Source organism: Schistocerca nitens, chromosome 4 (genome assembly GCF_023898315.1).
Source record: "Schistocerca nitens isolate TAMUIC-IGC-003100 chromosome 4, iqSchNite1.1, whole genome shotgun sequence".
NCBI lineage: Eukaryota > Metazoa > Arthropoda > Insecta > Orthoptera > Acrididae > Schistocerca > Schistocerca nitens.
In genome coordinates, this window is record NC_064617.1 from 690,396,576 (window position 1) to 690,406,343 (window position 9,768).

Sequence of the window (9,768 nt, forward strand, 5' to 3'; positions counted from 1 at the left end):
TAAATCCGAACCTTCGTCAAAATGCATGGTGCACTTGTAAATGTAGGTGGAAGATGTGCTTTGTATGTAGAGGGGAACGAACAGGTACCTCCATTCGCCTACAATAAATGCAGCATTCAGAATGGAAACAAGAGTTACGTTCATCAACTTTCTGAACATTGGTATAGATGCCAAGACAGACAGTCGCAATTTTAAAACGTACAGGAAGGACTGACTCATACACTCCATCCCAGCTACATCAGAGCATCCAGTTATCCATCATTATGATGCATTCAAGTTTGTGTTACACCACTTCCTATCAGTCACCGAGTCCACAACTGAATTTGACTAAGAACTAAGTACTCTCAGAACTGTATCTCTAAAGAGATACAGCCTATTCCGTTGACTGAAAATAAAATAAACAAGCGCACTAGTGGGACCCCGCAGTGAGGTCCCAAATTACAGATAAGAATAAATGAAAATAAGCAACATATTACAAACAAAATATTAGTTAGTATCCAATTATGTCAAGTAGGCAGCACGTAAGAATCTATTTCTCTATAAAGACAAGCAGTCTCTTTCAATAAAAATGCAATGTTACAGCAACAATTTTTTTTTTTTTTTTAATTTTCATTTTGTTCACTTTCGTTCGTTGCATCTGCTCGGGGCGGACATCGTAAGACATCCGTTTAAGTTCGTTGTTGATCGATTAGCTCAGTTTTTTTATTACAGAGGGCGGCTAACCCTCTGACCGAACACGCTGAGCTACCGTGCCGGCTGAATTTGAATCCGTCCAATCATTTTTTTAACTCCAGAATGAGATTTTCACTCTGCAGCGGAGTGTGCGCTGATATGAAACTTCCTGGCAGATTAAAACTGTGTGCCCGACCGAGACTCGAACTCGGGACCTTTGCCTTTCCCGGGCAAGTGCTCTACCAACTGAGCTACCGAAGCACGACTCACGCCCGGTACTCACAGCTTTACTTCTGCCAGTACCTCGCCTCCTACCTTCCAAACTTTACAGAAGCTCTCCTGCGAACCTTGCAGAACTAGCACTCCTGAAAGAAAGGATATTGCGGAGACATGGCGGAGACATGGCATGAGTCGTGCTTCGGTAGCTCAGTTGGTAGAGCACTTGCCCGCGAAAGGCAAAGGTCCCGAGTTCGAGTCTCGGTCGGGCACACAGTTTTAATCTGCCAGGAAGTTTCATATCAGCGCACACTCCGCTGCAGAGTGAAAATCTCATTCTGGAAACATCCCCCAGGCTGTGGCTAAGCCATGTCTCCGCAATATCCTTTCTTTCAGGAGTGCTAGTTCTGCAAGGTTCGCAGGAGAGCTTCTGTAAAGTTTGGAAGGTAGGAGGCGAGGTACTGGCAGAAGTAAAGCTGTGAGTACCGGACGTGAGTCGTGCTTCGGTAGCTCAGTTGGTAGAGCACTTGCCCGCGAAAGGCAAAGGTCCCGAGTTCGAGTCTCGGTCGGGCACACAGTTTTAATCTGCCAGGAAGTTTCAAGTTTCATTTTTTTAACTGTTGAAAATAAAGGAGCAGACTTCCTATAAACCTGCGTCAACTAGAGATGACCTTAAAAGAATTGAGAAAACGGTTTTTAGATCACAAAACATTTTTGAAAATCAAGAGGGTGTTCGAAATCCTTTTTGGTAAATTTATTGTGAGTTGCAATACGTTACCGCAGAGGGCTACCAAATATTCACTGACATATTCCTGCGAATTTTAAGACCCACTCTTGTCATCACAAACACACACACATTCAGACATGAAACGCGTATACAGCGTGAAGGATACGTTCCAGTGAGGGCGACGAAGAAATCTTCCCAGTTACGTGAATGACGAACACGTGAGGGAAATTCAGTGAACAATGTCATACGACCATGTGTAATTGCCTTGCTCTGCGTCTAGTAAATGGACATATGACGCGAATGACAATGGTAGCTCTATTAGGTTTTGGAGGGCACACGTTACGTATTTGGGGGTTGATCTATAAAGCCATGCACTGAACTCAGCCGTCTGCGCTACACAGCCACGGTAAATAGAACAGGGACTGCAATCGCTATGTCCCTTCCGTTAGTTGTGCCCTAAGGTACATCGCAGACCATCAAAACTGCAAAACCGAGAAGGCAGCTATACAGCTTCATACACACACCAAAAAAAGTTTTGCATCACACCGGTTCCCAGAACTCATGAAGACACAGTCCCTTTGACTGTTCAGAGAGGTCACTAAAACCGCCCAAAGATGTAAACAACCATGCATGAGCTGCGCCTATTAGACAGAGGAGGTCCGACAGCTGATCAGTTCCAGTCATTCCACCAGGAAGGAGGTACACGGCTCGTGTTGTCTGTTGTTCAGCCATGGCTACACGGTCAATACCGCGGTTCAGTCGCGTCCGCATTGTTACTATGTGCCAGGAAGGACTCTCAACGAGGGAAGTGTCTAGCCGTCTCGGAGTGAACCAAAGCGATGTTGTTCGGACATGGAGGAGACACCGAGAGACAGGAATTGTCGATGACATGCCTCACTTAGGCGGTCCAAGGGCTACTACTGCAGTGGATGACCGCTACCTACGGATTACGGCTCGGAGGAACCCTGACAGCAACGCCACCATGTTGAATAATGCTTTTCCTGCAGCCACAGGACGTCGTGTTACGACTCAAACTGTGTGCAATAGGCTGCGTGATGCGTAACTTCACTCCCGATGTCCATGGCGAAGTCCAACTTTGCAACCACGACACCTTACAGCGCGGTACAGATGGGCCCAACAACAAGCCGAATGGACCGCTCAGGACTGGCATCACGTTCTCTTCACCGAATAGTGTCGCACATGCCCTCAACCAGATAATCGTTGGAGGCGTGTTTCGAGTCAACCCCGTCAGGCTGAACGTCTTAGACACATTGTCCAGCGAGTGCAGCTAGATGGAGGTTCCCTCCTGTTTTGGGGTGGCATTATGTGGGGCCGACGTACGCCGCTGGTGGTCATGGAAGGCGCCGTAACGGCTGTACGATACGTGAATGCCATCCTCCGACAGATAGTGCAACCATATCGGCAGTAGTATATTGGGGAGCCCCCATTGTGCTCATCTTGTGAATGACTTCCTTCAGCATAACGACATCGCTCGACTAGAGTGGCCAGCATGTTCTCCAGACATGAACCCTATCGAACATGCCTGGGAAGGACTGAAGTCCGCAGCTCGTGGTCATGCAGTAGCGTTCTCGCTTCCCGCGCCCGGGTTCCCGGGTTCGATTCCCGGCGGGGTCAGGGATTTTCTCTGCCTCGTGATGACTGGGAGTTGTGTGATGTCCTTAGGTTAGTTAGGTTTAAGTAGTTCTGAGTTCTAGGGGACTGATGCCCATAGATGTTAAGTCCCATAGTGCTCAGGGCCATTTGAACCATTTTTTGATGGACTGAAACAGGCTGTTTATGGACGATTTGACCCACCAACCACTCTGAGAGATCTACACCGAATAGCCGTTGAGGAGTGAGACAATCTGGATCAACAGTGCCTTGATGAACTTGTGGATAGTATGCCAAAACCAATGCAGGCATCCATCAATGCATGAGGACGTGCTACTGGGTATTAGATGTACTGGTGTGTACAGCTATCTGGGCCACCACCTCTGATGGTCTCACGGTATGGTGGTACAACATGCAATGCGTGGTACTCATGAGCAATAAAAAGGGCGGAAATGATGTTTATGTTTATCTCTATTCCAATTTTCTGCACAGGTTCCGGAACTCTCGGAACCGAGATAACGCAAAACTTTTTTTTTATGTGTGTATTTGAGCCACGGTAAATAGAACAAGGACGGCGATCGCTATGTCCCTTCTGTTTGTTGTGCCCTAAAGCATATCGCTGGCCATCAAAACTTGCAAATTCAAGAAGGTAGCGTGCAGCAAACGTCAAACTGGCACGTAGTGAACTGCATGCTGGGATTATTTTTGATCTTGTCTTCAGTACGAAGATTGGTTTGATGGAGCTCTCCATGTTATCTATCCAGTGCAAGCCTCTTGATCTCTGCATAACTGCTGCAACCTAGATCCACTTACACCTGCTTACTGTACGACAGTGTTCAAGCTTTGATCTCTCCCTCTGCAATTTACCCCTCCCCCCCCCCCCCCCACATTCACCTCCTCAACACACGCGTCACCAAATTGACAACTCCTCGACGCCTCAGAACAGAATGTCTGCTACCAACCGATCTCATCTTTTAGTCACGTTGGGCCACAAATTTCTTATATTTCAGTTCGATTCAGTACGTCTTCATTAAAATTATTACCTGGCATTGCCAGAAAGGAGAGAAGCGATCTCAAATATATTTTACATAAACATTCCAAAAATTATTTAAGAGCTTTTAACTGTATAGATCGCAGTTACGTACCATAATTACATAAAAAGTTTTGGTTGAAAAAAATTAACCTCTTCAGATCCAAAATACACTACTGGCCATTAAAATTGCTACACCAAGAAGAAATGCAGATGATAAACGGGTATTCATTGGACAAATATATTATACTAGAACTGACATGTGATTACATTTTCACGCAATTTGGGTGTATAGATCCTGAGAAATAAGTACCCAGAATAACCACCTCTGGCCGTAATAACTGCCTCAATACGCCTGGGCATTGAGTCAAACAGACCTTGGATGGCGTACACAGGTACAGATGCCCATGCAGCTTCAACACGATACCACAGTTCATCAAGAGTAGTGACTGGCGTATTGTGACGAGCCAGTTGCTCGGCCACCATTGAGCAGACGTTTTCAATTGGTGAGAGATCTCGAGAATGTGCAAGCCAGGATAGCAGTCGAACATTTTCTGTATCCAGAAAGGCCCGTACAGGACGTGCAACATGCGGTCGTGCATTATCCTGCTGAAATGTAGGGTTTCGAAGGGATCGAATGAAGGATAGAGCCATTGGTCGTAACACATCTGAAATGTAACGTCCACTGTTCAAAGTGACGTCAATGTGAACAAGAGGTGACCGAGATCGCCAAACCTGGATTCATCCGAAAAAATGACGTTTTGCCATTCGTGCTCCCAGGTTCGTCATTGAGTACACCATCGCAGGCGCTCCTGTCTGTGATGCAGCGTCAAGGGTAACCGCAGCCACGGTTTCCGAGCTGATAGTCCATGCTGCTTCAAACGTCGTCGAACTGTTCGTGAGGATGGTTGTTGTCTGGCAAGCGTCCCCATCTGTTGACTCAGGGATCGAGACGTGGCTGCACGATCCGTTACAGCCATGCGGATAAGATGCCTGTCATCTCGACTGCTAGTGATACGAGGCCGTTGGGATCCAGCACGGCGTTCCGTGTTACCCTCCTGAAGGACCGATTCCATATTCTGCTAACGGTCATTGGATCTCGACCAACGCGAACAACAATGTTGCGATACGATAAACCGCAATCGCAATAGGCTACAATCCGACCTTTATCCAAATCGGACGTGATGGTACGCATTTCTCCTCCATACACGAGGCATCACAACAACGTTTCACCAGGCAACGTCGGTCAACTGCTGTTTGTGTATGAGAAATCGGTTGAAAACTTTCCTCATGTCAGCACGTTGTAGGTGTCGCCACCGGCGCCAACATTGTGTGAATGGTCTGAAAAGCTAATTATTTGCATATCACAGTATCTTCTTCCTGTCGGTTAAATTTCGCGTCTGTAGCACGTCATCTTCGTGGTGTAGCAATTCTAATGGCCAGTAGTGTAGATAAGTTATTATAACTACTTATCTGTTTCAGATAACATAGAGTATTTTTCCTCCCCCCATGAACCATGGACCTTGCCGTTGGTGGGGAGGCTTGCGTGCCTCAGCGATACAGATAGCCGTACCGTAGGTGCAACCACAACGGAAGGGAATCTGTTGAGAGGCCAGACAAACGTGTGGTTCCTGAAGAGGGGCAGCAGCCTTTTCAGTAGTTGCAGGGGCAACAGTCTGGATGATTGACTGATATGGCCTTGTAACACTAACCAACGGCCTTGCTGTTGTCGCACTGCGAACGGCTGAAAGCAAAGGGAAAATACAGCCGTAATTTTTCCCGAGGGCATGCAGCTTTACTGTATGATTAAATGATGATGGCGTCCTCTTGGGTAAAATATTCCGGAGGTAAAATGGTCCCCCATTCGGATCTCCGGGCGGGGACTACTCAAGAGGAAGTCGTTATCAGGAGATAGAAAACTTGCACTCTACGTATCGGAGCGTGGAATGTCAGATCCCTTAATCGGCAGGTAGGTTAGAAAATTTAAAGAGGGAAACGGATAGGTTAAAGTTAGATATAGTGGGAATTAGTGAAGTTCGGTGGCAGGAGGGACAAGACTTCTGGTCAGGTGAATACAGGGATATAAATACAAAATGAAATATGGGTAATGCAGGAGTAGGTTTAATAATGAATAAAAATATAGGAGTGCGGGTAAGCTACTACAAACAGCGTAGTGAACGTATTATAGTGGCCAAGATAGACACGAAGCCCATGCCTACTACAGTAGTACAAGTTTATATGCCAACTAGCTCTGCAGATGACGAAGAAATTGAAGAAATGTATGATGAGATACAAGAAATTATTCAGGTAGTGAAGGGAGACGAAAATTTAATAGTCATGGGTGACTGGAAATCGACAGTAGGAAAAGGGAGAGAAGGAAACATAGTAGGTGAATATGGATTGGGGCTAAGAAATGAAAGAGGAAGCCGCATGGTAGAATTTTGCACAGAGCATAACTTAATAATAGCTAACACTTGGTTCAAGAATCATAAAAGAAGGTTGTATACATGGAAGATTCCTGGAGATACTAAAAGGTATCAGATAGATTATATAATGGTGAGACAGAGATTTAGGAACCAGGTTTTAAATTGTAGGACATTTCCAGGGGCAGATGTGGACTCTGACCACAATCTATTGGTTATGAACTGTAGATTAAAACTGAAGAAACTGCGAAAAGGTGGGAATTTAAGGAGATGGGACCTGGATAAACTGACTAAACCAGAGGTTGTGCAGAGTTTCAGGGACAGCATAAGGGAACAATTGGCAGGAATGGGGGAAAGAAATACAGTAGAAGAAGCATGGGTAGCTCTGAGGGATGAAGTAGTGAAGGCACCACAGGATCAAGTACGTAAAAAGACGAGGGCTAGTAGAAATCCTTGGGTAACAGGAGAAATATTGAATTTAATTGATGAAAGGAGAAAATATAAAAATGAACTAAATGAAGCAGGCAAAAAGGAATACAAACGTCTCAAAAATGAGATCGACAGGAAGTGCAAAATGGCTAAGCAGGGATGGCTAGAGGACAAATGTAAGGATGTAGAGGCTTATTTCACTAGGGGTAAGATAGATACTGCCTACAGGAAAATTAAAGAGACCTTTGGAGATAAGAGAGCCACTTGTATAAATATCAAGAGCTCAGATGGAAACCCAGTTCTAAGCAAAGAGGGGAAAGCAGAAAGATGGAAGGAGTATATTGAGGGTCTATACAAGGGCGATGTACTTGAGGACAATATTATGGAAATGGAAGAGGATGTAGATGAAGATCAAATTGGAGATACGATACTGCGTGAAGAGTTTGACAGAGCACTGAAATACCTGAGTCGAAACAAGGCCCCGGGAGTAGACAACATTCCATTAGAACTACTGACAACCTTGGGAGACCCAGCTATGACAAAACTGTACCATCTGGTGAACAAGATGTATGAGACAGGCGAAACACCCTCAGACTTCAAGAAGAATATAATAATCCCAATCCCAAAGAAAGCAGGCGTTGACAGATGTGAAAATTACGGAGCTATCAGTTTAATAAGTCACAGCTGCAAAATACTAACGCGAATTCTTTACAGGCGAATGGAGAAACTGGTAGAAGCCGACCTCGGGGAAGATCAGATTGTATTCCATAGAAATGATGGAACACGTGAGCCAATACTGATTCAACGACTTATCTTAGACGATAGATTAAGGAAAGGCAAACCTACGTTTCTAGCATTTGTAGACTTAGAGAAAGCTTTTGACAATGTTGACTGGAATAGTCTCTTTCAGATTCTGAAAGCAGCAGGGGTCAAAAACAGGGAGCGAAAGGCTACTTACACTTTGTACAGAAACCAGATGGCAGTTATAAGAGTCGAGGGGCATGAAAGGGAAGCAGTGGTTGGGAAGGGAATGAGACAGGGTTGTAGCCTCTCCCCGATGTTATTCAATCTGTATATTGAGCAAGCAGTAAAGGAAACAAAAGAAAAATTCGGAGTAGGTATTAAAATCCAGGGAGATGAAATAAAAACTTTGAGGTTCGCCGATGGCATTGTAATTGTGTCAGAGACAGCAAAGGACTTGGAAGAGCAGTTGAATGGAATGGACAGTGTCTTGAAAGGAGGATATAAGATGAACATCAACAAAAGCAAAACAAGGATACTGGAATGTAGTCGAATTAAGTCGGGTGATGCTGAGGGAATTAGATTAGGAAATGAGACACTTAAAGTAGTAAAGGAGTTTTGCTATTTGGGGAGCAAAATAACTGACGATGGTCGAAGTAGAGAGGATATAAAATGTAGACTGGCAACGGCAAGGAAAGCGTTTCTGAAGAAGAGAAATTTGTTGACATCGAGTATAGATGTAAGTATCAGGAAGTCGTTTCTGAAAGTATTTGTATGGAGTGTTGCCATGTATGGAAGTGAAACATGGACAATAAATAGTTTGGACAAGAAGAGAATAGAAGCTTTCGAAATGTAGTGCTACAGAAGAACGTTGAAGATTAGGTGGGTAGATCATGTAACTAATGAGGAGGTATTGAATAGAATTGGGGAGAAGAGGGGTTTGTGGCACAACTTGACTAGAAGAAGGGACCGATGGGTAGGACATGTCCTGAGGCATCAAGGAATCACAAATTTAGCATTGGAGGGCAGCGTGGAGGGTAAAAATCGTAGAGGGAGTCCAAGAGATGAATACACTAAGCAGATTCAGAAGGATGTAAGTTGTAGTAGGTACTGGGAGATGAAGGAGCTTGCACAGGATAGATTAGCATGGATAACTGCATCAAACCAGTCTCAGGACTGAAGACCACAACAACAACAGAGTATTTTTGTATTTTACACTGAACGTCACATTAATGTGACCACCTGTTAAAAACTTGAATAACCACCTATTGTAGCGCGGACCGTTGCGAGATGAGCAGGAAGAGAGTCAGTGAGGTTCTGGAAGGTACCGGCTCCAATGTAACGATAAGTTGCCCTAAGTTTCTCGATTGAGAAGCCATGGCACGAACCCGATCGAGGTGGTCTCGCAGATTCTCTATTGTGTTTAAATCCGAGGAGTTTGATAGAGAGGATAGTATGGTAAACTCATCCTGTTACTCTTCGAACCGCACTCGTACACTGCGAGCTGTGTGACGCGTTGCAGTGTCCTGCTGTCAGATGCCATCGTGCCGAGGAAAAACAAACTGCATGCTGAGGTAGATATACACTCCTGGAAATTGAAATAAGAACACCGTGAATTCATTGTCCCAGGAAGGGGAAACTTTATTGACACATTCCTGGGGTCAGATACATCACATGATCACACTGACAGAACCACAGGCACATAGACACAGGCAACAGAGCATGCACAATGTCGGCACTAGTACAGTGTATATCCAACTTTCACAGCAATGCAGGCTGCTATTCTCCCATGGAGACGATCGTAGAGATGCTGGATGTAGTCCTGTGGAACGGCTTGCCATGCCATTTCCACCTGGCGCCTCAGTTGGACCAGCGTTCGTGCTGGACGTGCAGACCGCGTGAGACGACGCTTCATCCAG

General features: G+C 45.2%; 1 non-coding gene across 1 annotated transcript; it reads right to left on the reverse strand.

Moving 5' to 3' along the window:
• Nucleotides 1–859: 859 nt before the first annotated feature.
• Nucleotides 860–934, reverse strand: Trnas-gga (transfer RNA serine (anticodon GGA)). The gene has a single exon. It is a non-coding gene; the product is annotated as a tRNA-Ser (tRNA).
• Between the last annotated feature and the right edge of the window lie 8,834 nt (nucleotides 935–9,768).